The 25,773-nt window shown below is 54.0% G+C and overlaps 1 pseudogene; it reads right to left on the bottom strand.

Moving 5' to 3' along the window:
• Positions 1 to 242: 242 nt before the first annotated feature.
• On the bottom strand, positions 243 to 25,406 carry LOC103654127 (uncharacterized; annotated as a pseudogene).
• Positions 25,407 to 25,773: the final 367 nt, after the last annotated feature.

Genomic DNA, 25,773 nt, shown 5'->3' with positions numbered 1-25,773 from the left:
ACCATTCCATGAATGTAATCTTGCAAGCATTCCAATTATCACATTCTCAGTTTCTAAGCATTAGTAGTAAGCAATAGAAGGACAGAGGACCACTAACCATTGTACCAGTAGATGTTATTGCAAAAAACATTTCCATCTCACAAAAATATTAAAGGGAAAGTGAACGATCATGGTAAATACACAATGCTTTGTGTAAACAACTTCACTATCATTGTAGGAAATCTCGGGCAGAGAACATACTGTTACTGTGTGTCCCTGGTTCGCCCGGATCAACAGCTCGCCATCTTCCTCCAACAGACTAAACCTCTGCTTGTTATCCCGCCTGACTGCCTGCACGCCAGCCAAAATGTCACAAGTTCTCTCATCGAACTGAATACTGCTCACAATTCACTGCAAATTTCATAATCCAAAGAAATCAACAGCACAGTGACATTCCAAAAGGCGAGACTGCATCTTGACACTTCGATTCAGTTCCCCTATATGCCTTACTCATGCAAACAACGAACATTGGATTTGGATCTGGACCTCACCTGGGAAAACCATACACACCCAAAAAACGATAGGGTTGGGAAAGCGAGAAATTCAGCGCATGCTTGTGTGAGGCGCGTATAACCGTTCTAGGGATCATGTAGTAGAACATTCATTCAATAGTTTTAACATTTTATCAAACATAAGGGGCTCGAGAGCAGCAAGGGCAGCGAGGTTTCACCGGAGTTTGTGATGTCGCGCAGGGGCTACGCAGATCCGACAAGCGGCTGGGCATTCCATCAAGTAGGTAGCTTGCCACAGAGGCTGGGCTTTCGCTACCAGAAATAGGACGGAGGGGCTCCTTGCTGAGGATAGAGAAGCAGGAGGTCGTGCGTCCTGGGCGCTAGCGCTAGACGTCCCTGGTTGGAGCTCGGTCGCCGGAGCTGGGGACGAAGGGAGCAACGGCTAGAAGCCTCAAACGATGTCGACTAATTTGCACTGGCATAAGATGATTAAGTAGCAAAATCTGAAGAGTAGTAGTGAAAGTCTCCTAGAGGGGGGGTGAATAGGCAAATCTGAAATTTACAAAGTTTAAGCACAACTACAAGCCGGGGTTAGCGTTAGAAATATAATCGAGTCCGAAAGAGAGGGCGAAAACAAATCACAAGCGAATAAGAACGAATAACATGGTGATTTGTTTTACCGAGGTTCGGTTCTTGCAAACCTACTCCCCGTTGAGGTGGTCACAAAGACCGAGTCTCTTTCAACCCATTCCCTCTCTCAAACGGTCACTTAGACCGAGTGAGCTTCTCTTCTCAATCAAACGGGGCACTAAGTCCCCACAAGGACCACCACACAATTGGTGTCTCTTGCCTTGATTATAATTGAGTTGGAAACAAGAATAGAGGAAGAAGAAAAGCAATCCAAGCGCAAGAGCTCAAAAGAACACAAAAGTCTCTCTCTCTAGTCATTAATTTGTTTAGAGTGAATCTGGACTTGGTAGAGGATTTGATCTCTTTGTTTGTGTCTTGGAATGAAGTCTATAGCTCTTGTATGAGATTTGATGGCTGAAAACTTGGATGTATTGAAGTGTGGTGGTTGGAGGGTATTAATAGCCCCAACCACCAATATGGCCGTTGGTGAAGGCTGCTGTCGTATGGCGCACCGGACAGTCCGGTGCGCCAGCCACATCACCCGACCGTTATGGTTCGACCGTTGGAGCTTCTGACATGTGGGTCACCGGACAGTCCGGTGGTGCACCGGACAGTCACTGTTCACTGTCCGGTGCGCCTTCTGACGCCTGCTCTGACTCCTGCGCGCGCAGGCGCGCACTGTAGCGTTTCACTATTCCTTTGCAGACGACCATTGGTGTTGTTTAGCCGTTACTCCGCTGGCACACTGGACAGTCCGATGCTACACCGGACAGTCCGGTGAATTATAGCGGAGTGGCTCCCAGAATTCCCGAAGGTGGCGAGTTGGAGAGAATCCACCATGGTGCACCGGACACTGTCCGGTGGCCCACCGTATAGTCCGGTGCGCCAGACCATGGCAGCCTTCGGTTGCTTTGCTCCTTTCTTTTTAAACCCTTTCTTTTAACTTTGTATTGGTTTATTGTGAACCTTTGGCACCTGTAAAACTTATTGTCGGTGTTTTGGACCTGGGGGACCCTCAACCGACTAGTAAATTTTATGCTGCGTGTCCCCACCCAGATGGATTGATGCAAGATGAAACACAAGGTTTATCCTGGTTCGGGCTAAGAAGGTCCTACTTCCAACAGAGGGAGGATGAGGCTTATATTATCTTGCACCGGGGTGCTTGTAGTAGGGGTTACAAGCTTCGCGAGAGAGGGAACGGATCCCAGGTCTCTTGAGAGGTCAAGCGTTGTGGAGAGGAGGTTGATGTCGAGTCAGCCGTCCGGGTGAGCTATCTCTGCCCTTTTTGGAAGGCCCTGGGCATCTCCTTTTATAGGCACAAGGAGGTGACCCAGCTGTACACATGGTGGTGTAGCAATGTGCTAACGTGGACGACGGAGAAGTGCTTGAGCCCTGTAGAAGCGTGGCTGGCGTTACGGCCCCAGGTCCTGCTGACGTTTCTTTGACTTCGTAGAGAGCTGAGGACAGTCGACGTCATGGGCGCATGCCGAGGATCATCATTACCTGTTACTGGAGTAACTTGATGTGACATCGGTATTGTTCCTTCGTAGCCTGAGGTGGCTAGCTAGGGGTAGGATAATGTCATATTCCTTGTTCGCGTAGTCGGTCTGAGGCCGTCTCGGGCGAGGCGGTGACTTCTCCCGAGGCCGATCTGACCCCTCGGGAAGCACCTCCGCTACATGCTGCGCCTCCATTTCCCGGCGTCAAACAACATGGCCGAGTACGAGGCTCTGGTTAACGGGTTGCGCATTGCCATCGAGCTAGGGGTCCGGCGCCTCGACGCTCGTGGTGACTCGCAGCTTTTCATTGACCAAGTCATGAAGAACTCCCACTGCCGCGACCGGAAGATGGAGGCCTACTGCGACGAGGTTCGGCGCCTGGAAGACAAGTTCTACGGACTCGAGCTCAACCACGTCGCCCGACGGTACAACGAGACTGCGGATGAGCTGGCTGAAATAGCCTTGGGGCGGACAACGGTTCCCCCAGATGTCTTCTCCAGAGACATACATCAACCCTCCATCAAGACCGACGACACGCCCGAGCCCGGGGAAGCCTCGGCTGTAACACCCTGAATTTGGGGGTATAAAATTTCTTTGCTCATATTCACAAATTCAGGTGTTACTTCTCTTTTCACCTCCCTCCCCAATCTTCTCTTTCTCATTTCTATAGGAGAAGAGTGGTTATTTTATTTGTAATTATAGTCTATTAGCTCAAACTCCAAGGGAGTATGAATTGTTGCATCATGTTGAACCCTAGATTTCACTTTTGTTTGGTGCATAATTCTTAGAGAGTCTAATTTGAATTTGTGGCTTATTTGGATTTGAATCAAATAGAGAAAATAAAAAGAAAAGGGAAAACAAATACCAGAATAAAAGAAAAAGGGAAAGAAGCCCAACCCTGCCCCCCCCCTCGGCCTTTCGGCCCAGCCGGCCCAATCCCGCGCGCGCGCCTCTCCCCCCCTCCTCTCTCTGCCCCGGCGGGCCCGCCCGTCAGCGCGCTCGTTTTCCCCGCGCCCGCGCCCACTTTCCCCTCTCCCTCTGCCCGCGGGCCCCGGCTGTCAGCACCGTCCTCCCCGCGTAACCGCCGCCCGAGCTGCGCGTTGCCGCGGTCTCCGCGCCCACGTCGCGCGTGGAGCTCGCAACCGCCCCGCCCCCGGCCACTTGAGCCCAGAACCCCGCTCGCCCTCTCCCCCTCCCTCATTTGCGCACCAGCAGACCCCTCTCTCACCTCCCCCGCGCTGCGCACACGCTAGAGCACCGCCGCCATTAACCGCCGCCGTCCCGAGCCCGTTTCCCCGTCGCCGTTGGAGCTCCGCCGTGCCCCCTGCCACGGTGAGCTTCGCCTCGGCGTCAGCAACCTGGGACACGCCCCAATTCCTCTTCCCCCTCCCTATTTCCCTCTGCCCGCACTCACCCGCCGTCCTCCGTGCAGCCGCGGAGGTCCGCCACCGTCGACCCGGGCCGCCGTCGCGCCATTGCCGTCACCGAGGAGTCCCCGGAGTCCGCCTTGAGGTAAGGAACCTCTCCCGCCCCCTCCCGACCTTTGTATTGCCTCCTGTCGCGTTCAATTGCTCACCGGAGCCCTTTTGCGCCGCCGCCGAGCCGCTTCGCCGTGGACCGCCCCCTCCGGTGCCCCTGCCCCGACCTAGCCCCCACCAGAAGACTCCCCGCGCCTTCCCCAACCTCTCCGGCCGTCCAGGTCGCCCCAAAGACCCGCAGGGCCCCCGCGCCCCTCGTCTCCGGCGAGTTCTCCGCCGCGGGGACGAGCGTCGCCGCCTCTGCTAGCCGTAGGAGAGGCCAAGGCCGGCCACCCGATCCCCGCCGCCCATCCCAGATCGGGCGGTCCCGTTTCAATTAGGCCGAGCCCAACCCTAGCCGTTCGCCTGAGATCCAACGGCCCAGGGCCGTTTCCCCACACCCCGCGCTGCCCGCCTGGCCCCGCCTGTCAGCCCGCCACCCCGCGCTGCCCGCCTGGCCCCGCCTGTCAGCCCGCCGCCCCGCGCCGCCTGTCAGCCCGCCGCCCCGCGCTGCCCGCCTGGCCCCGCCTGTCAGCCCGCCGCCCCGCGCTGCCCGCCCGGCCCCGCCTGTCAGTCGCTCAGGCCGCCGCGCTCTCGCGCGCCCGCCCGCGGATCTAATCCTGCGCGTTGATCTGAGATCCGACGGCCGTAGGAGCCCGATACCCCTTCGCCCGCGTTTTCTTAAAGAGACCCCCGGTTTTCTGAAATTTAACCCGCCGTCCCTGGATTCTCACAGTTAGGTCCTCGGACCTTTTATTTAATTCAAAATAAGTATTTAGGGTATATTTTTAACCCCTAAACTTGTAAAATTCATAACTTTGTCATATGAACTCCAAATTAGGTGCTTCAAATTGCAAAATGCTCATAGTATTTTTGTCTATCTATTTAAACAATGTTTCCCTGCTGTTTCCATGTCCCAATTAATAGTTGATCATTAGGATAGGATTAAGGTTATTGGAGCCCTATTTGAGATAAATAGAAGATGGTAGACTTTAATAAAAGTTAGAGCACCTAAGTTTATGGACTTAAACACCCAAGTTCAGGGACTTAAAACCATGTAATGATTTAATCCCACCACTGACTTAAACCTGATTAGTAGATAATGAATCACTTGAATAGTCCTCTACCCTAGACCTAGGGAATACCAGAGTACCAATCCTTTTCTATTATGAACTTGTGATCTCTCTGCTGCACATGTTTGGTATATTGCTTTTGTTTGCTATTTCCCAAGTGCATAGTGTGAATGATTACTTTACGTAGACAACGAGCAGTCCGTGTTTCCTGAGGAAGTTGCAGAGGAAGTCCCTGATCAGCAGTTTGGTGAAGGCAAGTGTCCTCTGACCCATTATGTCCTATTCACATATAACTTACTATCCAGCATTACTTACTTGAAACCTAAGGATTGACTAGCTTTACACTTTACTTTATCCTTGATGACCTTATGGGCTGTTATGGTTAGCATTCTGCTATTGCCTTAACTTAATCAATGAACATGATGTGACTATTTATGATACTGTTATCCGGATGATGTTGATGATCCTGTGATACTCTAGGGGGCTCAGGCTGTTTCCTGAGTACCTCTCCGTAAGGACCTGTTCATTGAGAGACCACCCGGGATAACAGTGCAACCATGAGGGTGAAATGGGATGCCCTTAGCTAATTAATTAGAGGAACTAGAGGTGTAGCTGCTTAGCCGTCGTGCCGTCAATGGGGTCCAGGCACAGTGCTTGCTCTGCCGAGGCTGATTGCCGAGGTTCTTTCGTTTTGCTTTTTGTTAGTCACTCTCCTGCGAGGAGGGGTACTGTGTTTATCAAACTGGAGAAACCTAACGGGCAGCTATGATCTCTAGGGAATCTTTGTAAAAGCTACGTAGTGATACCCTGCCGGACCACCTAGGAAGTGATCAATGGGGATTAGCTCTCCCCGGGCAGAACGGGAATCACGGCTCATGGGTAAAGTGTGCGACCTCTGCAGAGGGTAGTGAAACTGATATATCAGCCGTGCTCACGGTTAAGAGCAGCCTTGGGATCCTCTTTGATTAGAGATACAGATGGTTCGAGATACAAGGATTATGTTATGGTTTTGGTTCGACTATGATGATGTTGTTCCTCGATGAGGAAATGGTTTACGGGTTGGTTAATGCTAAAATCTGGCTTCTACTAATGATAAATACTTGACCAACTAAAAGCAACTGCTTGAGGCTAACCCCACATAAAGCTAGTCCACTTCAGCCAAACGGGACATTTGCTGAGTACGTTGATGTGTACTCATCCTTGCTTTACCACAAAACACCAGGTTGTCCGCATTGTAACCACTGCTCAGGAGAAGGTGAAGCCGTGGAAGGAGACTTCCAGGAGTTCCAAGACTACGACGAATTCTAGGTGTGGGTTGGCGGCAACCCCCAGTCAGCTGCCTGTGGAGGCCTTATCTTTACTGCGTTTCGCTTAGCACTTTGATTTACCTGTTAAGTTAATGACTATGTGGATGTCTATGACTCTATGATGTAATAAGTTAATACTCTTTTATGTTATTATTCGAGCACTGTGCAATGATGTTCATTTATGTAATCGCTGTGTACGTGAGTTCTGATCCTGGCACGTACATAGTTCGCATTCGGTTTGCCTTCCAAAACCGGGTGTGACATAAGTGGTATCAAAGCCAGGCTGACTGTAGGACCGCTGACCTAGAGTAGCACTGGTCGTACTAAGGACTATTGACCTTCCCTCTCACCTTGACCTCTGATGTTACTTCAAAAGTCGGTCACCTCGACCAACCCTATGTTTTACTACATATATATACTATATTATACCTTGTTAAAATTTTTATCTTATTCTGTCTATGGTTTATTCACTTGTCACATTAGTTCTGCTCTTACTCTTATGCTTACGGTGTCTTTTGTAGATGGCTCGTCTTAGACACACTGCACGTAAGTCGGTGATTCCTTTCCTGCCGTCTCGACTTGCGGAGCGTCCTCTGCGCCGCCCCGTGTCCGGTCAGTCGAGTCACCTGGAGAGACTGCACCACCGCCTGCGTGAGGAGCAGGAACGCCGGCGCCAGCACAGAGAGCAGCAGGGCTCTTCCTCCTCACCCCAGCAGGAGGTGGAGTCCGTGAGGCGCCGTTCCTCTGTTGCCCAGTTGGAGGCGCCCCCTGCACCACCGCGGGACGCCCCGGCTGTTGGAGGAGCTACTGGAGGAGGTCCTGGAGGAGACCCCGACGACGACGACTCAGACCACAGCACGGAGTCTTCTGAGCCGCAGGAGGCGGAAGGATGGGTCGCCCGACCCATCACCCGTGACGCCGCTCGCGGTTGTCACTTCCACAACGCACTCGACACCTTGCTGCGCCAGGCTTTCGACCGGCACACCTGGTCGATCGAGTATCGTTGTGTAGTCTACCAGCACAGTCGCGGGAGGTACCCGGACCGCTGGGAGGCTACCTGCCTAGTTCGCCGTCCAGAGGATGATCTCCGGGGAGCAGAGGCCGTTTCGGAGCACTACTCCATCTCCGAGAGGGACACTGCAGAGGCGGCTATGCAGGATGCAGCACGACGTGCACTCTCACAGTACTGTTCTTTGTTCGGTGGGGTGGCCGACGGTCTTAACCTTCGGTACTACCCCCGCCGCCCTACTGGCAGCACAGAGAGTGTGGTTGTCTCACCTGTTGGTGAGGCTAACCCTAGGTTGAGCAGCACAGTCAACCTAGTCGCAGTGCTTAACACTGAGCTGGATCACTCTCTGGACGAGCTAAGCAGGGCTCGAACGGAGATTGCGGAGTTGCGTGCTGAGCTGGCAGAGCGCCATCACCAGGAGGGTGGTTCCCCCGCTCCTGTTGGGACTCAGCACCCTTACCGCTCGCCGCCACGTGGTCACCACACTTATGGTTCCCCTGCCTGTAAGACCAGGATAGATCTGGATCCTTAGATCGTTAGCGTCGAAGTTTGTAATAATTCTTAAGTCAGATGTCTCAGTCTTAGGTAGTCAGTTTAGTTTGCTTATCAGTTGCTTCCATTTAGTTTAGTTTGCTTATCAGTTGCTCGCATGCTTGTTATGATGAACTTGTGCTGGATTTGAATCTTTGTAATGACTGTAGCCAACATGTGGGTTTCCCCTGCAGTTTGGCTTAGCTAGTAATGTTAATGAAGTCAGTTATTTAGTTGGGAAACCATTTACTTCTACTTTCCTTCTTATCTAAGAAGTTGTGTTGAATCATAAATGAGGATCAGTGAAGCTCTTTATTCACTTAGTGTCATGAAGAATTCTGTATTCCCTTTTCTTATGCTGAAGGATTGTAAGATCAATGCTGATGTATGAATGTCTTCCACAGATGTCTGACAACAGGCGCCGATGCAACAGGCGTGCTCAGCAAGAGCAGCATGACCAGCAGGAGGAACATCAGAGGCAGCCTCCCCCACCACCCCCAATGACAGTGGAGCAGATGTTCTTGATGCAGACTCAGGCAGTGCAGGCCATTGGGCAGACTCTGGCAGCCATGCAGCAGGCTCAACAGCAACCCCAACCCCAATTGCAAGTGCAGATGCCCCAGATGCCACGGGATAAGCGTGGCGAGTTCATGAGAGGGCACCCTCCTACCTTCGCCCATTCTGCTGACCCCATGGATGCAGAAGACTGGCTGCGCGCAGTGGAAAGGGAACTGCGCACCGCCCAATGTGACGACAGGGAGAAGGTTCTGTATGGTCCCCGTCAGCTAAGGGGAGCAGCCCAGTCTTGGTGGGAGTCCTACCTCGCCACACATGCTGACCCCGAAGCCATCACCTGGGAAGAATTCAGCGAGAGTTTCCGCAGGTACCATGTGCTAGAGGGACTGATGATCGTGAAGAAGGAGGAGTTTCTGGCTCTGAAGCAGGGACCCCTGTCTGTTAGTGAATACAAGGATAAGTTTCTGCAGCTATCCCGTTATGCACCTGAAGACGTCAACACTGATGCTAAAAGGCAGTACAGGTTCATGAGGGGTTTGGTGGATCCCCTGCATTACCAGCTGATGAACCACACCTTCCCCACCTTCCAGCACCTGATCGATAGAGCAGTTATGACTGAGAAGAAGCGTAAGGATATGGAAGATCGGAAGCGCAAGATGAGTGGACCCCAGTCCGGAAGCATCAGCCGTCCCCGTTTCTCAGGCAGTTCATCTCAGCAAGGCAGGCCTGGTCACCCACAGGGATATCAGAATCAGAATCAGCGTCCGCATCAGCAGCAGTTTCAGAGGCAGTACCCACAACGGCAGCAGTATCGTCAGAACAGCCAGCAGGGAGGTAATCAGTATCAGAAGCAGAACAACCAGGCACCTCGCCTTCCTGCCCCAGCAGCAAATCAGAACAATCAAGCAGCCCCAGCACAAGGAGGAGGCAGAGGATGTTTCCACTGTGGAGAACAAGGCCACTGGGCGATGCAGTGCCCGAAGAAGATGGCGCAGCAGCAGACTAACCCCAATGCTCCAACAAGGCAAGGTGTACTGCAGCCGGCAGCAGTCAATCGTAGCCATGCATACAACCGTGGAAAGGTGAACCACTTGGAGGCCGAAGCAATTCAGGATGCACCAGATGTGGCAGTAGGTATGTTCTCAGTCGAATCTCATCCCGCAAAAGTGCTATTTGATACTGGTGCAACTCATTCATTTGTCACTGCAACCTGGGTAGAATTGCATAACATCTCAGTAGAGGCAATGATGCCGCCCATGAGGATTAATTCGGTTGGTGGCAAGGTGCAAACAGATAAAATATGCTCAAATGTAAGGGTGGAAATAAGGGGGATAGGGTTCCCCAGTGATCTAATAGTAATAGACACCCTTGGGGTAGATATCATCCTAGGGATGAATTGGTTAATGAAGTATGAAGCGAATGTTAGCTGTGACAAGAGGACCGTAACATTGAGGTCCCCGTCAGGAGAGGAGGTAGTGGCCAAGCTAAGGATGCCTAAATCAGCGGAGGGAGTCTGTCACCAGATTTCAGTTGATAGTAAGGAGCCCAACCCGCTCGAGGCTATCAAGGTCGTGTCAGACTTTCCGGACGTGTTTCCCGAGGAGCTAACGGGCATGCCACCCAAGAGAAAAGTCGAATTTGCCATAGAGCTTATCCCTGGTACCGCCCCCATTTCTAAAAGAGCCTATCGAGTGTCTAGACCAGAATTGGTGGAACTCAAGAAGCAGATAGATGAGATGTTAGAGAAGGGTTACATCAGGCCAAGCACCTCGCCTTGGGCCGCTCCAGTGTTGTTTGTAGATAAGAAAGATGGTACCAAAAGGATGTGCATAGACTACAGAGCCTTGAATGAAGTCACTGTCAAGAACAAGTACCCCCTTCCAAGGATAGAAGATTTGTTCGACCAGCTCAGAGGTGCCAGCGTATTCTCGAAGATAGATCTGAGATCAGGTTACCATCAACTCAGAATCCGACCCTCGAACATACCGAAGACAGCATTCATCACCAAGTACGGGTTATATGAATTCACAGTTATGTCTTTTGGTTTGACAAATGCGCCAGCCTTCTTTATGTATCTGATGAACAGCGTGTTCATGGACTATCTAGACAAGTTTGTGGTAGTGTTCATCGATGATATTCTCATATACTCTCAAAGTGAGGAAGATCATGTAGAGCATTTGAAGATGGTATTGCAAAGACTTCGAGAGCATCAGTTGTATGCCAAGCTGGGCAAATGCGAGTTCTGGATTCATGAAGTCTTATTTCTGGGTCACATCATAAACCAAGATGGGTTGGCAGTGGATCCAAAGAAAGTAGCAGATATCCTGAACTGGAAAGCACCGAAGGATGTTCGCGGGATCAAGAGCTTCATTGGAATGGCTGGATACTATAGGCGTTTCATTGAAGGCTTCTCAAAGATTGCTAGGCCAATGACAGCGTTACTAGCGAAGAAAGTTGAGTTTAAGTGGACCCAAAAATGTCAGGAAGCATTTGAAGAACTGAAAAATAGATTGACTACAGCTCCTGTGTTAGTCCTGCCTGATGTTCACAAGCCATTCTCAGTGTATTGCGATGCTTCTTACACCGGATTGGGATGTGTGCTAATGCAAGAAGGAAGAGTTGTAGCATACTCATCTCGACAGCTGAAGATCCATGAGAAGAATTATCCCACACATGACCTGGAGTTGGCAGCAGTGGTTCATGCTTTAAAGACCTGGAGACATTACCTGTACGGGCAGAAGTGCGACATCTACACAGATCATAAAAGTCTGAAATACATATTCACCCAGTCAGAGTTAAACATGAGGCAGCGAAGATGGTTGGAATTGATCAAAGACTATGAGTTGGAGATACATTACCATCCAGGCAAAGCCAATGTTGTTGCAGATGCTCCGAGCAGGAAGAGTCAAGTCAATATGTTGGCCACGTGCCCGATGCCGTATGAGTTAGCCAAGGAGTTCGACAGACTGAGCCTCGGTTTCCTGAACAGTACGCAAGGAGTAACAGTGGAATTAGAGCCCACCCTAGAGCGGGAGATCAAAGAAGGGCAGAAGGATGACGAAAACATCAACAAGATCCGGCAGCTGATCTTAGAAGGAAGAGGCAAAGACTTTCGAGAGGATGAAGAGGGAGTAATATGGTTCAAGGACCGGTTGTGTGTCCCCGACCTCAAACCTATTCGGGAGCTAATCCTCAAGGAAGCTCATGAGACAGCCTACTCCATACACCCTGGAAGTGAAAAGATGTATCAGGATTTAAAAAGGAGATTTTGGTGGTATGGCATGAAAAGAGAAATCGCAGAATATGTCGCCATCTATGATAGCTGTCAGAGAACCAAAGCAGAGCATCAGAGGCCTGCCGGATTGTTGCAGTCATTGCGGATTCCTCAGTGGAAGTGGGATGAGATCGGGATGGATTTTATAGTTGGCCTACCTCGTACCCGGGCCGGCTATGATTCCATCTGGGTGGTTGTGGACCGCTTAACAAAGGTGGCCCATTTCATACCCGTGAAGACAACATACACCGGAGCAACGTTAGCTGAGTTATACATGTCACGGATAGTCTGCCTTCATGGTGTGCCGAAGAAGATAGTGTCAGATCGAGGAACGCAGTTCACCTCTCATTTTTGGCAGCAGCTACAAGAAGCTTTGGGCACACATTTGAACTTCAGCTCGGCTTATCACCCGCAGACAGACGGTCAGACTGAAAGAACTAATCAGATCCTAGAAGATATGCTGAGAGCCTGTGCGTTGCAAGACAAGTCAGGATGGGACAAAAGGTTACCTTATGCAGAATTCTCCTACAATAATAGTTACCAGGCCAGCTTGAAGATGTCACCATTTCAGGCACTCTATGGGCGGAGTTGCAGGACTCCGCTGCACTGGGACCAGCCTGGAGAGAGACATGTATTTGGCCCCGACATCATACTTGAAGCCGAAGAGAATATCAAAATGGTTCGGGAGAACCTGAAGATAGCACAATCAAGGCAGCGAAGCTATGCGGACAGAAGGAGAAGAAAACTGAGTTTTGAAGTGGGGGACTACGTCTATCTGAAGGTGTCACCTATCAGGGGAGTCAGAAGGTTCGGAGTTAAAGGCAAGTTAGCACCCCGGTACGTCGGACCATACCAGATCCAAGCCAAGCGTGGAGAAGTGGCCTACCAGCTCAACCTACCAGAAAGTTTGTCGGCAGTGCACAATGTGTTCCATGTGTCCCAACTGAAGAAGTGTCTGCGAGTACCAGAAGAACAGTTGCCAGTGGAGGGTTTGGAAGTCCAAGAGGATTTGACCTACATAGAGAAGCCAACGCAGATTATGGAGTTTGCAGACAGAGTCACCCGGAGGAACACCATCAGGATGTGCAAAGTCAGGTGGGGTCACCACTCGGAGGAAGAAGCAACCTGGGAACGAGAAGATGATCTGAAGGCCAAATACCCTGAACTCTTTGCTGACCGACCTTGAATCTCGGGGCGAGATTCTTTTAAGGGGGATAGGTTTGTAACACCCTGAATTTGGGGGTATAAAATTTCTTTGCTCATATTCACAAATTCAGGTGTTACTTCTCTTTTCACCTCCCTCCCCAATCTTCTCTTTCTCATTTCTATAGGAGAAGAGTGGTTATTTTATTTGTAATTATAGTCTATTAGCTCAAACTCCAAGGGAGTATGAATTGTTGCATCATGTTGAACCCTAGATTTCACTTTTGTTTGGTGCATAATTCTTAGAGAGTCTAATTTGAATTTGTGGCTTATTTGGATTTGAATCAAATAGAGAAAATAAAAAGAAAAGGGAAAACAAATACTAGAATAAAAGAAAAAGGGAAAGAAGCCCAACCCTGCCCCCCTCGGCCTTTCGGCCCAGCCGGCCCAATCCCGCGCGCGCGCCTCTCCCCCCCTCCTCTCTCTGCCCCGGCGGGCCCGCCCGTCAGCGCGCCCGTTTTCCCCGCGCCCGCGCCCGCTTTCCCCTCTCCCTCTGCCCGCGGGCCCCGGCTGTCAGCACCGTCCTCCCCGCGTAACCGCCGCCCGAGCTGCGCATTGCCGCGGTCTCCGCGCCCACGTCGCGCGTGGAGCTCGCAACCGCCCCGCCCCCGGCCACTTGAGCCCAGAACCCCGCTCGCCCTCTCCCCCTCCCTCATTTGCGCACCAGCAGACCCCTCTCTCACCTCCCCCGCGCTGCGCACACGCCAGAGCACCGCTGCCATTAACCGCCGCCGTCCCGAGCCCGTTTCCCCGTCGCCGTTGGAGCTCCGTCGTGCCCCCTGCCACGGTGAGCTTCGCCTCGGCGTCCGCAACCCGGGACACGCCCCAATTCCTCTTCCCCTCCCTATTTCCCTCTGCCCGCGCTCACCCGCCGTCCTCCGTGCAGCCGCGGAGGTCCGCCACCGTCGACCCGGGCCGCCGTCGCGCCATTGCCGTCACCGAGGAGTCCCCGGAGTCCGCCTTGAGGTAAGGAACCTCTCCCGCCCCCTCCCGACCTTTGTATTGCCTCCTGTCGCGTTCAATTGCTCGCCGGAGCCCTTTTGCGCCGCCGCCGAGCCGCTTCACCGTGGACCGCCCCCTCCGGTGCCCCTGCCCCGACCTAGCCCCCACCAGAAGACTCCCCGCGCCTTCCCCAACCTCTCCGGCCGTCCAGGTCGCCCCAAAGACCCGCAGGGCCCCCGCGCCCCTCGTCTCCGGCGAGTTCTCCGCCGCGGGGACGAGCGCTGCCGCCTCTGCTAGCCGTAGGAGAGGCCAAGGCTGGCCACCCGATCCCCCCCGCCCATCCCAGATCGGGCGGTCCCGTTTCAATTAGGCCGAGCCCAACCCTAGTCGTTCGCCTGAGATCCAACGGCCCAGGGCCGTTTCCCCACACCCCGCGCTGCCCGCCTGGCCCCGCCTGTCAGCCCGCCACCCCGCGCTGCCCGCCTGGCCCCGCCTGTCAGCCCGCCGCCCCGCGCTGCCCGCCTGGCCCCGCCTGTCAGCCCGCCGCCCCGCGCTGCCCGCCCGGCCCCGCCTGTCAGTCGCTCAGGCCGCCGCGCGCTCGCACGCCCGCCCGCGGATCTAATCCTGCGCGTTGATCTGAGATCCGACGGTCGTAGGAGCCCGATACCCCTTCGCCCGCGCGTTTTCTTAAAGAGACCCCCGGTTTTCTGAAATTTAACCCGTCGTCCCTGGATTCTCACAGTTAGGTCCTCGGACCTTTTATTTAATTCAAAATAAGTATTTAGGGTATATTTTTAACCCCTAAACTTGTAAAATTCATAACTTTGTCATATGAACTCCAAATTAGGTGCTTCAAATTGCAAAATGCTCATAGTATTTTTGTCTATCTATTTAAACAATGTTTCCCTGCTGTTTCCATGTCCCAATTAATAGTTGATCATTAGGATAGGATTAAGGTTATTGGAGCCCTATTTGAGATAAATAGAAGATGGTAGACTTTAATAAAAGTTAGAGCACCTAAGTTTATGGACTTAAACACCCAAGTTCAGGGACTTAAAACCATGTAATGATTTAATCCCACCACTGACTTAAACCTGATTAGTAGATAATGAATCACTTGAATAGTCCTCTACCCTAGACCTAGGGAATACCAGAGTACCAATCCTTTTCTATTATGAACTTGTGATCTCTCTGCTGCACATGTTTGGTATATTGCTTTTGTTTGCTATTTCCCAAGTGCATAGTGTGAATGATTACTTTACGTAGACAACGAGCAGTCCGTGTTTCCTGAGGAAGTTGCAGAGGAAGTCCCTGATCAGCAGTTTGGTGAAGGCAAGTGTCCTCTGACCCATTATGTCCTATTCACTTATAACTTACTATCCCGCATTACTTACTTGAAACCTAAGGATTGACTAGCTTTACACTTTACTTTATCCTTGATGACCTTATGGGCTGTTATGGTTAGCATTCTGCTATTGCCTTAACTTAATCAATGAACATGATGTGACTATTTATGATACTGTTATCCGGATGATGTTGATGATCCTGTGATACTCTAGGGGGCTCAGGCTGTTTCCTGAGTACCTCTCCGTAAGGACCTGTTCGTTGAGAGACCACCCGGGATAACAGTGCAACCATGAGGGTGAAATGGGATGCCCTTAGCTAATTAATTAGAGGAACTAGAGGTGTAGCTGCTTAGCCGTCGTGCCGTCAATGGGGTCCAGGCACAGTGCTTGCTCTGCCGAGGCTGAGTGCCGAGGTTCTTTCGTTTTGCTTTTTGTTAGTCACTCTCCTGCGAGGAGGGGTACTGTGTTTATCAAACTGGAGAAACCTAACGGGCAGCTATGATCTCTAGGGAATCTTTGTAAAAGCTACGTAGTGATACCCTGCCGGACCACCTAGGAAGTGATCAATGGGGATTAGCTCTCCCCGGGCAGAACGGGAATCACGGCTCATGGGTAAAGTGTGCGACCTTTGCAGAGGGTAGTGAAACTGATATATCAGCCGTGCTCACGGTTAAGAGCAGCCTTGGGATCCTCTTTGATTAGAGATACAGATGGTTCGAGATACAAGGATTATGTTATGGTTTTGGTTCGACTATGATGATGTTGTTCCTCGATGAGGAAATGGTTTACGGGTTGGTTAATGCTAAAATCTGGCTTCTACTAATGATAAATACTTGACCAACTAAAAGCAACTGCTTGAGGCTAACCCCACATAAAGCTAGTCCACTTCAGCCAAACGGGACATTTGCTGAGTACGTTGATGTGTACTCATCCTTGCTTTACCACAAAACACCAGGTTGTCCGCATTGTAACCACTGCTCAGGAGAAGGTGAAGCCGTGGAAGGAGACTTCCAGGAGTTCCAAGACTACGACGAATTCTAGGTGTGGGTTGGCGGCAACCCCCAGTCAGCTGCCTGTGGAGGCCTTATCTTTACTGCGTTTCGCTTAGCACTTTGATTTACCTGTTAAGTTAATGACTATGTGGATGTCTATGACTCTATGATGTAATAAGTTAATACTCTTTTATGTTATTATTCGAGCACTGTGCAATGATGTTCATTTATGTAATCACTGTGTACGTGAGTTCTGATCCTGGCACGTACATAGTTCGCATTCGGTTTGCCTTCCAAAACCGGGTGTGACATCGGCCCAGCCCGAGGCACCCTCGGCCGCCGAGGGTGAGGCACTGCGTGTCGAGGGAGAGCGGAAGGGGGTCACGCCTAATCGAAACTGGCAGACCCCGTACCTGCAATATCTCCACCGAGGAGAGCTACCCCTCGACAAAGCCGAAGCTTAGCGACTGGCGCGGCGTGCCAAGTCGTTCGTCTTACTGGGTGATGAAAAGGAGCTCTACCACCGCAGCCCCTCAGGCATTCTCTAACGATGCATATCCATTGCTGAAGGACAGGAGCTATTGCAAGAGATACACTCGGGGGCTTGCGGTCACCACGCAGCACCTCGAGCCCTCATCGGGAACGCCTTCCTGCAAGACTTCTACTGGCCAACCGCGGTGGCCGACGCCACTAGGATTGTACGCTCCTGCCAGGGGTGTCAATTCTACGCAAGACAGACGCACCTGCCCGCTCAGGCCCTGCAGACAATACCCATCACCTGGCCGTTTGCTGTATGGGTCTGGACCTCGTCGGTCCCTTGCAGAAGGCACCCGGGGGCTTCTCGCACCTGCTGGTCGCCATCGACAAATTCTCCAAGTGGATCGAGGTCCGACCCCTAACGAGCATCAGGTCCGAGCAGGCGGTGGCTTTCTTCACCAACATCATCCATCGCTTCGGGGTCCCGAACTCCATCATCACCGACAATGGCTCCCAGTTCACTGGCAAGAAGTTCCTGGACTTCTGCGAGGACCACCACATCCGGGTGGACTGGGCCACCGTGACTCACCCCATGACAAATGGGCAGGTGGTGCGTGCCAACGGCATGATTCTGCAGGGACTTAAACCGAGGATCTACAACGACCTCAACAAGTTCAGCAAGCGGTGGATGAAGGAACTACCCTCGGTGGTCTAGAGTCTAAGGACGACGCCAAGCCGGGCCATGGGTTTCTCGCCGTTCTTTCTAGTTTATGGGGCCGAGGCTGTCTTGCCCATAGACTTAGAATACGGTTCCCCAAGGACAAGGGCGTACGACGACCAAAGCAACCAGACCAGCCGAGAAGGCTCGCTGGACCAGCTGGAAGAAGCTCGGGACGTGGCCTTGCTACACTCGGCGCGATATCAGCAGTCTCTGCGACGCTACCACGCCCGAGGGGTTCGGCCCCGAGACCTCCAAGTAGGAGACTTGGTGCTTCGTCTGCGGCAAGATGCCCGAGGGCGCCACAAGCTTACTCCTCCCTGGGAGGGGCCATTCATCATCGCCAAGATTTTGAAGCCCGGAACATACAAGCTGGCCAACAATCAAGGCGAGGTCTACAGCAACGCTTGGAACATCCGACAGCTACGTCGCTTTTACCCTTAAGATGTTTTCAAGTCGTTCATATGCCTCGTTTTCTTTACATACACAAATAGAGTCTAACCGTCAAGGAAGGGTCAGCCTTGCCTCGGTGAAGCCCGACCCTCCCTCGAGGACTAGAAGGGGGGAACCCCCTCTGCGTCAAAATTTTCCTCGGAAAAAGTCTTTCTGCTAGATCATCTTTCGCGCTTTTTGACTGCTTCGATAGCGGATTCCTGAAAACGATGGAGTACATGTAAGCGGCAAGGCCGACCGAGCCGAGGGACTCCTACGCCTCTGGGATACGGATACCTCACTCATCACCTTCTGCGATAAGTAACTCACGCTCAGATAAGCGATTCTGCTAACCGAACAAGTCTTAACGCTCGAAAACTTTTCTGCCAGAACGATTTTCGTGCCTTCTCGACTATATCGATAACAGAATCCTACGAACGAGTAAGAGTGCACGTAAGCGGTGAGGCCGACTGAGCCGAGGGACTCCTACGACTCCGGGATACAGATACCTCACTCGTCACCTTCCGTGAAAAGTAACTCTTGCTCGGATGAACGATTCTGCTACCGACGAACAAGTTCTGATACCCGAAACAAGAGGAAAGGAAACACAGCTTTACAACACGACAATAATATGTTTGGGCCTCGGCGGCCGCGAAAAAACATATGCACACTACAGACAAACTCTCCCTGCAGGTTCAAACATCAACAGAGGGAGCAGCAGCACCCTCGGCGTCGTCTCCACCTTCGGCGGAATCCGGCCCGACCTCGGACGGAAGGATCTCCACCTCGAAGGAGGACACCAGCACCAAGCTCGGGCCATCATAGCCAAGGTCTCCGCAAGGGTCCTAGCCCGGGCAGATACCTCGACCGGCCGCTCCGTAGCCTCAGCCAGCTGTCCCCCGAGGACATCAGCCCGGCTCACGGCCTCGGCAGCATGACTCCGAGGTTGGTCCTGCTAGCGGACGACCTAGCCAAGCTCCAGTCACCGCCGCTGCACCTCCTCGGCCAGGGAAGCCACATGCTCCCGGGCCGACTCCGCCTCTTCTCGAGCCGACTCCGCCTCTGTTTACGCCGACACCGCTGCCTCCGGCTCCAGCTCATCGCAGAGCGGCCGAAGGTTCTGGAACTGAGCAAGGGAAGCCTTGAGTGGCAAGGCCGACCGAGCCGAGGGACTCCTACGCCTTCGGGATACAGATACCTCATTCGTCACCTTCCACACAGGGCAACTCACACTCGGTTAAGCGGTTCAGCTAGCTGACAGGCGAGTCCTAGCGCTCGAAATGAGGGAGAAACATGGCTTCACGCCAAAATACCCATATGTTCAGGCCCCGACAACCACAATGAACATACACCGGCACTCAAGGTGCCATTACAAACGAAACTCTGGTTCCACTCCCGCGGGTATGAACAACCTCCACATCAGAGGGCCTGTGGGAACGATAACGACCTCCGCTCCGGGTGGCTAAACAGCAGTAGCGATGACCTCAGGGCAGACGCTGCTACGACAAGGCCCTCGCCCACGTCCCCACTCGAGGGGCGAGGACAAGCCGCCAAGGTCGAAGAGCCGGAGGTCCGACCGAGGGTGGCGCCGACGGTCTCGTCGGCGGAGAAACCTTCTCCGGCTACCACCACTTCAGCACCGACGACGGCAGCCACCTGCCCACCAGCGAGCACCGGCCGCCCCAAAGCGCACCGGCAGGTCCTCACTCCCGTCCTCGCCGCAAGAACGAGAACGGGACCGTCTTAGAACACGAGTACCGCCCTCGCGGCGTACGACGTGTTATGAGACCCTCCGGTGCGGCCGGCCACAGTCGCCCGGACAGAGGATAGAATGCTGCACCCTGGCCAGGCAGCAGCAGTTCGCCTTCCCCCGCATGGCTGGAGGACGCCTCCTCCGCAGAGCTGGAGGATGGTTTCCACCCCCAGATGCTGGAGGAAGAAGCGGGTCGCCAGCCCACGCGAAGGCGAGCTTCGGCTCACCTCGCCCTTCTCCCCAGCAAGGATGATGAAGATCCTTGAAGCTGAGGGCGGGGCAGAGGCCGCAGCCCGGCTTGCTTCTCCCCACCATCGAACTTGTGGTCACCATCCTGGGTGACCATCGGTGAGGGAATGCAGCCGGGCTCCCTGATGAAAATCCTTGAAGCCAAACGATGGCTGAAGGGTGCCCACCTCCGTAAGGTTGCGCTCCTCCAACAACAAGACGAAGACAACGCGGGCGCTCCCCATCTGGGGGCTCGGAAGGTAGAAGGATGCGATGCATGAGGGGAGTGCGAAGGCATGGCTACCACCCGGGGGTCGATCCCTTTTTAAAGGCGGCTCTCCCCACTCGCGTCCTCAGGCGTCGCGGACTAAGTCTTCACCGACATGCTCCAGGGTCCTCCCCCTACGACACGGGGCTGGGTCCCATACGTCATGCAAGCTGGCCCGGAACAGAAGAAGCCAAACCGTCACGCGCGGAGCGTGTAACCGCCCCGCGGTTACAAGCACTCCTCGCCGAAACCAACGGTTGAAAGGGCGAACCACCATGCAGGTGGCGTGCAACCGCACCATGGAGATGCACCCCTTCAACTTCGACGCATCCAGCATGGAGGCCCAGGCCCACACGTCATGTAACCGGCGCACCGATTACTACGTGCAAAAAACTGCACCGCCACTTGCGCCAATGTCGCGCCTTCTCGACTGCGAAACCTGTGCCACGACTCAAGGCAACCCTGCGCATGGCCCAACAGTGCCAACCAAGCACATCGGTCACGGGTCAGTCAGCCGCGGGAGAAGGCGCGACGGTCGATATGGCCAAAAGTGGGCCGGCAGTAATGGCAGCAACAGGCGAGCGGAAGCAACAGTCAAGTCGTCTACAGGCTCACGTCCCCTCCTGGAGCAGCAGAGGAGCCCTCTCCCACGGCGTGAAGACGACGCACCCGTGTTCCGTCCCTCGAACGGCTCGCGCGACGACCGTCCCGCGAACCACCCGTCCCGTCGCATTAACTTCGCGGCAGGGCAAGCGACACCTTTGGCAGGCGAAGCGGGCGACGTTTCACCTCCGCCATGATGACCGCGTCAAAAAAGGTGTGCCACATCGTTTAAATTCATATCCTTTTCTTCTTTCCCTTTCTCTCTCTTGCTACAGGGACCGAGAAAGGGGATATTTCGAAAGGGATCCTTCTCCGCGAAGGAAGCGGCCCCTGAGCCCTCCTACTGATCAGGGGTTCGAAGGCTGGCCCCTCGGAAGGGTTCGACAGCCGCCCCAGAGCACTCGGGCTTCAGGCTCATTACTGATCAGAGGTTCGAAGGCTGGCCCCTCGGAAGGGTTTGACAGCTGCCTCAGAGCACTCGGGCTCCGCACCCACTACTGATTAGGGGTTCGAAGGCTGGCCTCTCAGAAGGGTTCGACAGTCGCCCTAGAGCACGTAGAGCGAGGGATGACTCTGGGTACGTCCGATACATGGCCGAGGCTCGGGCTACGCTCCCAAGGTACCCTAGGACATTTTCGAGACCAGCAGGAGCGATTTTGTAACGGAATCCCATCAGAGGGAGGCATCGAGCCCTCTGACCCTCTTGAGCGGGACCGGGTCCGGCAAAACACCTGCAGGTACTTTTGGAGCGCGCCTCTGGGCCACTAGCTGACCCTTATCGAACGGGGCATGGGCGTCCACTCGGATCACCCGTTAGCAACTCACTGGAGACACCATGTTCGGCGCCCTCCGAGGGCAACATGGCGCTTTCCCCCCCCCCCCCCCCTCCTCATTGCGGAAAGGCGACGGAGGGGCGTATGATAAAAGTCGGGTCAGTCCTTGATCATCCTCTCGCCCTGTGCAGAGGCTCGGGGGCTGCTCTCGCAAACCCGGCTACGGCCAAACCGTTGACAGCGTCAACAAACCAGTCTGAAAACTCGGAACCTGACCATGCACCCGGGCTACGATCAGATCGCATGAGGGAACAACCAGATTGGCCAAGGCATCACGAAAGGCATTAAGACCTCGGAGGAGTCAAACCACTCCTCCAAGGCCTCGGGGGCTACACCCGGCAGGTGCGCTCGCGCACACCCACCGGAACAAAACATAACCGAGAAAGGTCGGTCCCCTTGCAAAAAAGTGCGACAAAGCCTCCAAGCGAGTATCAACACTCCCTTCGAGGCTCGGGGCTACTGTCGGGTACCATAATTAGGGGTACCCCCAACACTCCTAAACTCGGCTGGTAACCACCATCAGCGCAAATTGCAGAGACTGATGGGCACAATTCAGGTCAAGGCTTCGTCTACTCAAGGGACGCAATCTCGCCTCGCCCGAGCCCAGCCTCGGCTGAGAACAGTAGTCCCAGGCGAATTCACGCCTCGCCCGAGGGCCTCCTCAGCAACGGGCGCACCCTTGACTCGCCCGAAGCCCAGCTCAAGCGGGTTTCGTTGTGAAGCAACCTTGGCCAAATCACCTCACCAACCGACCGTATCGCAGGTGCATTCAATGCAAGGATCGCCTAGCACCTTATCCTGACATGCGTGCCTCAGTCGACAAGGTCGAAGTGACCGTAGTCACTTCGCCCTTCCACTGGCTGACCTGACAGGAAAACAGCGCCACTCGCCCCTCTCTGACTGCTGTGCCACCCGCCAGGGTGAGGCTGACAGCAGCTGAGTCCAGCCTCAGGCGCCACAGGAAGCTTCGCCTCGCCCGACCTTGGGCCTCGGCCTCAGTAGGAAGTCTCCGCCTCGCCCGACCGCAGGGCTTGGCCCCTGCCTCGGCCTCAGAAGGTGGTCTCTGCCTCGCCCGACCCCAGGGCTCCGCCTCAACCTCGGCCTCGGAAGGTGGTCTCCGCCTCACCTGACCCCAGGGCTCGGCCTCAACCTCAACCTCGGGAGGAATCGCGTCCTCGCCCGGCCCCAGCCTCGGCCTCAGGAGGAGTCTCCGCCTCGCCCGACCTTGGGCTCGGACCGACCACGCCGCAGGGGGTACATCATTACCCTGCCCCTAGCTAGCTCAGGCCATGGGGGAACAAGACCGGCGTCCCATCCAGGCTCGCCCCGGTAACAAGTAATGATGGCTCCCCGCGTGCGTCCATGACGACGGTGGCTCTCAAGCCCCTTACGGAAGCAAGGAGACGTCAGCAAGGTCCCAACAGCCCCGACAGCTGTGCTTCTACAGGGCTCAAACGCTCCTCCAATGGCCACGACACCGCGTACACAGGGCTCTAGCACCTCTCCGACAGCCACGTTGGCATGTACATAGGGCTCCGGCTCCTCTCTGCCAAACACGTTAGCATGTTGCTACACCCCCATTGTACACCTGGACCCACTCCTTGCATCTATAAAAGGAAGGGCCAGGGCCCTCGTACAGAGGGTGGTCGCGCGGGACTCCCTCTCTCCCTCGCGAACGCTTGTAACCCCTACTGCAAACACACCCACTCTGGCGCAGGATAACACGAGCCGTGGTTTCCCCCCCTCTTGTGTTCCATCTCGCGCCAACCCATCTGGGCTGGGGCACGCAGCGACAATTTTACTCGTCGGTTCAGGGACCCCCCGGGGTCAAAACACCGACAGTACTTGATGTAGACTCTTCCTTCTTCTGCTCCATTGCTTTGAAGGCGACGGGTTGCACCTCAGATGTAGAGGTGGCGCCTTGCTCGATGATTTTCTTGGAGCCTTTGATCATCAATTCAAAGCTCACAAATTTTCCTATAACTTCCTCGGGAGACATTAGCTTGTATCTAGGATCACCACAAATTATTTGAACTTGAGTGGGATTAAGAAATACAAGTGATCTTAGAATAACCTTGACCATCTCATGGTCATCCCATTTGGTGCTCCCGAGGTTGTGCACTTGGTTCACCAAGGTCTTGAGCCGGTTGTACATCGCTTGTGGCTCCTCTCCTTGGTGAAGCATGAATCGACCGAGCTCCCCCTCGATCGTTTCCCTCTTGGTGATCTTGGTCACCTCGTCTCCTTCGTGCGCGGTTTTGAGCACATCCCAAATCTCCTTTGCACTCTTCAACCCTTGCACCTTATTATACTCCTCTCGACTTAGAGAGGCGAGGAGTATAGTAGTGGCTTGGGAGTTGAAGTGTTCGATTTGTTCGACCTCCTCCGAATCATAATCCTTGTCCCCTTTCTTTGGTACATGCGCTCCATACTCAACAATATCCCATATGCTTTTGTGGAGTGAGGTTAGGTGATGCCTCATTTTATCACTCCACATAGAATAATCTTCACCTTCGAACATAGGTGGTTTGCCTAATGGAACGGAAAGTAATGGAGTGCGTTTTGAAATACGAGGGTAGCGAAGGGGCATCTTACTATACTTCTTGCGCTCATGGCGCTTAGAAGCGGCGGATGCTGATTCAGAGCCGGAGGTGGAGGGTGATGAAGAGTCGGTCTCGTAGTAGACCACCTTCTTCATCTTCTTCTTCTTGTCACCCTTCCATTGGGACTAGATGGAGGAAGAGGATTGCTCCTTGTGCTTGTGGGCGGACTCCCTCGAGTGTGTTCTCCCCGAGCTTGTGGACTTGTCGCCGTCGGTCCCGATCTCCCTCATGGTGGATGCTCCTGACATCACTTCGAGCGGTTAGGCTCTAATGAAGTACCGTCCTCTGATACCAATTGAAAGTCGCCTAGAGGGGGAGTGAATAGGCAAATCTGAAATTTACAAAGTTTAAGCACAACTACAAGCCGGGGTTAGCGTTAGAAATATAATCGAGTCCGAAAGAGAGGGCGAAAACAAATCACAAGCGAATAAGAACGAATGACACGGTGATTTGTTTTACCGAGGTTCGGTTCTTGCAAACCTACTCGCCGTTGAGGTGGTCACAAAGACCGGGTCCCTTTCAAGTAATGGCTCACCAGGAGAGGTGCCCAATCATACCAGACACCTTGGTGAAGTACTGGCCGAGGTGCACCAGGATGAGGTCGAAGAACAGCATGAACCCGAGCAGGTGCCTGCACCCACAAGAGCATCTGTTTTAGGCTTCGGTAGCGAGACACATGAAACCACAGGAACAAAGAAATGTCGGCTCAGGAGATGAGCAGAGGCGAGTCGACAGTGGATTCGTACATTAACATCTAGACGTTGATGGTCTCGTTGAGCCAGGAGGAGAGGATGAGGACGACTTTGAAGACGGGCCACTCGATGTGGGTGCTGCGGGACACCGACTGCGCAGGCATGCGCGGCGGGGCAGGGCATGCTACGACCGAGGCCCTCCGCACCGCTACGACGCCCAAGCTCGACCCTTTTGTGCAAGTACCTCCAAGTCGGCGTCCTGGTGCGCTCGTGGGAGCGGCGCCACGACTTGACCCCCACGGTAGACAGGTTCATGGCATCGAAAGAAGGGACCGAGATCCGGCGAAGGGTCACAGCGCTCGGTGAGGCCGTTCGCGGTGCCGTGGCCGAGGGCGGTTTGTCCAGGCAGGACCTACAGGAGCTCGTTGCCGAAGATGGAGGAGGACCTCTTGCCGCTCCTAGATCCCATCGCGCCCGGAAGGGGGGAATGGGTGATCCCATCGCGGGGTCGTGGAGCGGGGTTGTGCAGGGGCATGATGACGTGGCAAAGGTCATCATCGCGGCCACCGGACGGGGGAGAGGCCACAGAGGCGCGGGTCGGGGATGCCATGGGCCGCGCTTCGACGTCGAGAAAGGAGCTCCTCCGCCGTCATCCCTCCCGCTTGGACCCAAGTGTCGTCCCTCCCGCTCAAACCCACGTCATGCCCTCCTGCGCAACCAAACCCGCCACGACCTCCTCACCGCCCGCTCCTAGATCTGGGCTCCTCGCTCTCGGCCCCCATCGCGCCACCGTCTACCGCTGTCAGGGAGACGCCTGGCGGGTGGATTCCCCACTT

This window comes from Zea mays, chromosome 4 (genome assembly GCF_902167145.1).
Source record: "Zea mays cultivar B73 chromosome 4, Zm-B73-REFERENCE-NAM-5.0, whole genome shotgun sequence".
Lineage (NCBI taxonomy): Eukaryota > Viridiplantae > Streptophyta > Magnoliopsida > Poales > Poaceae > Zea > Zea mays.
This window is presented reverse-complemented; position numbering and strand designations above follow the sequence as displayed.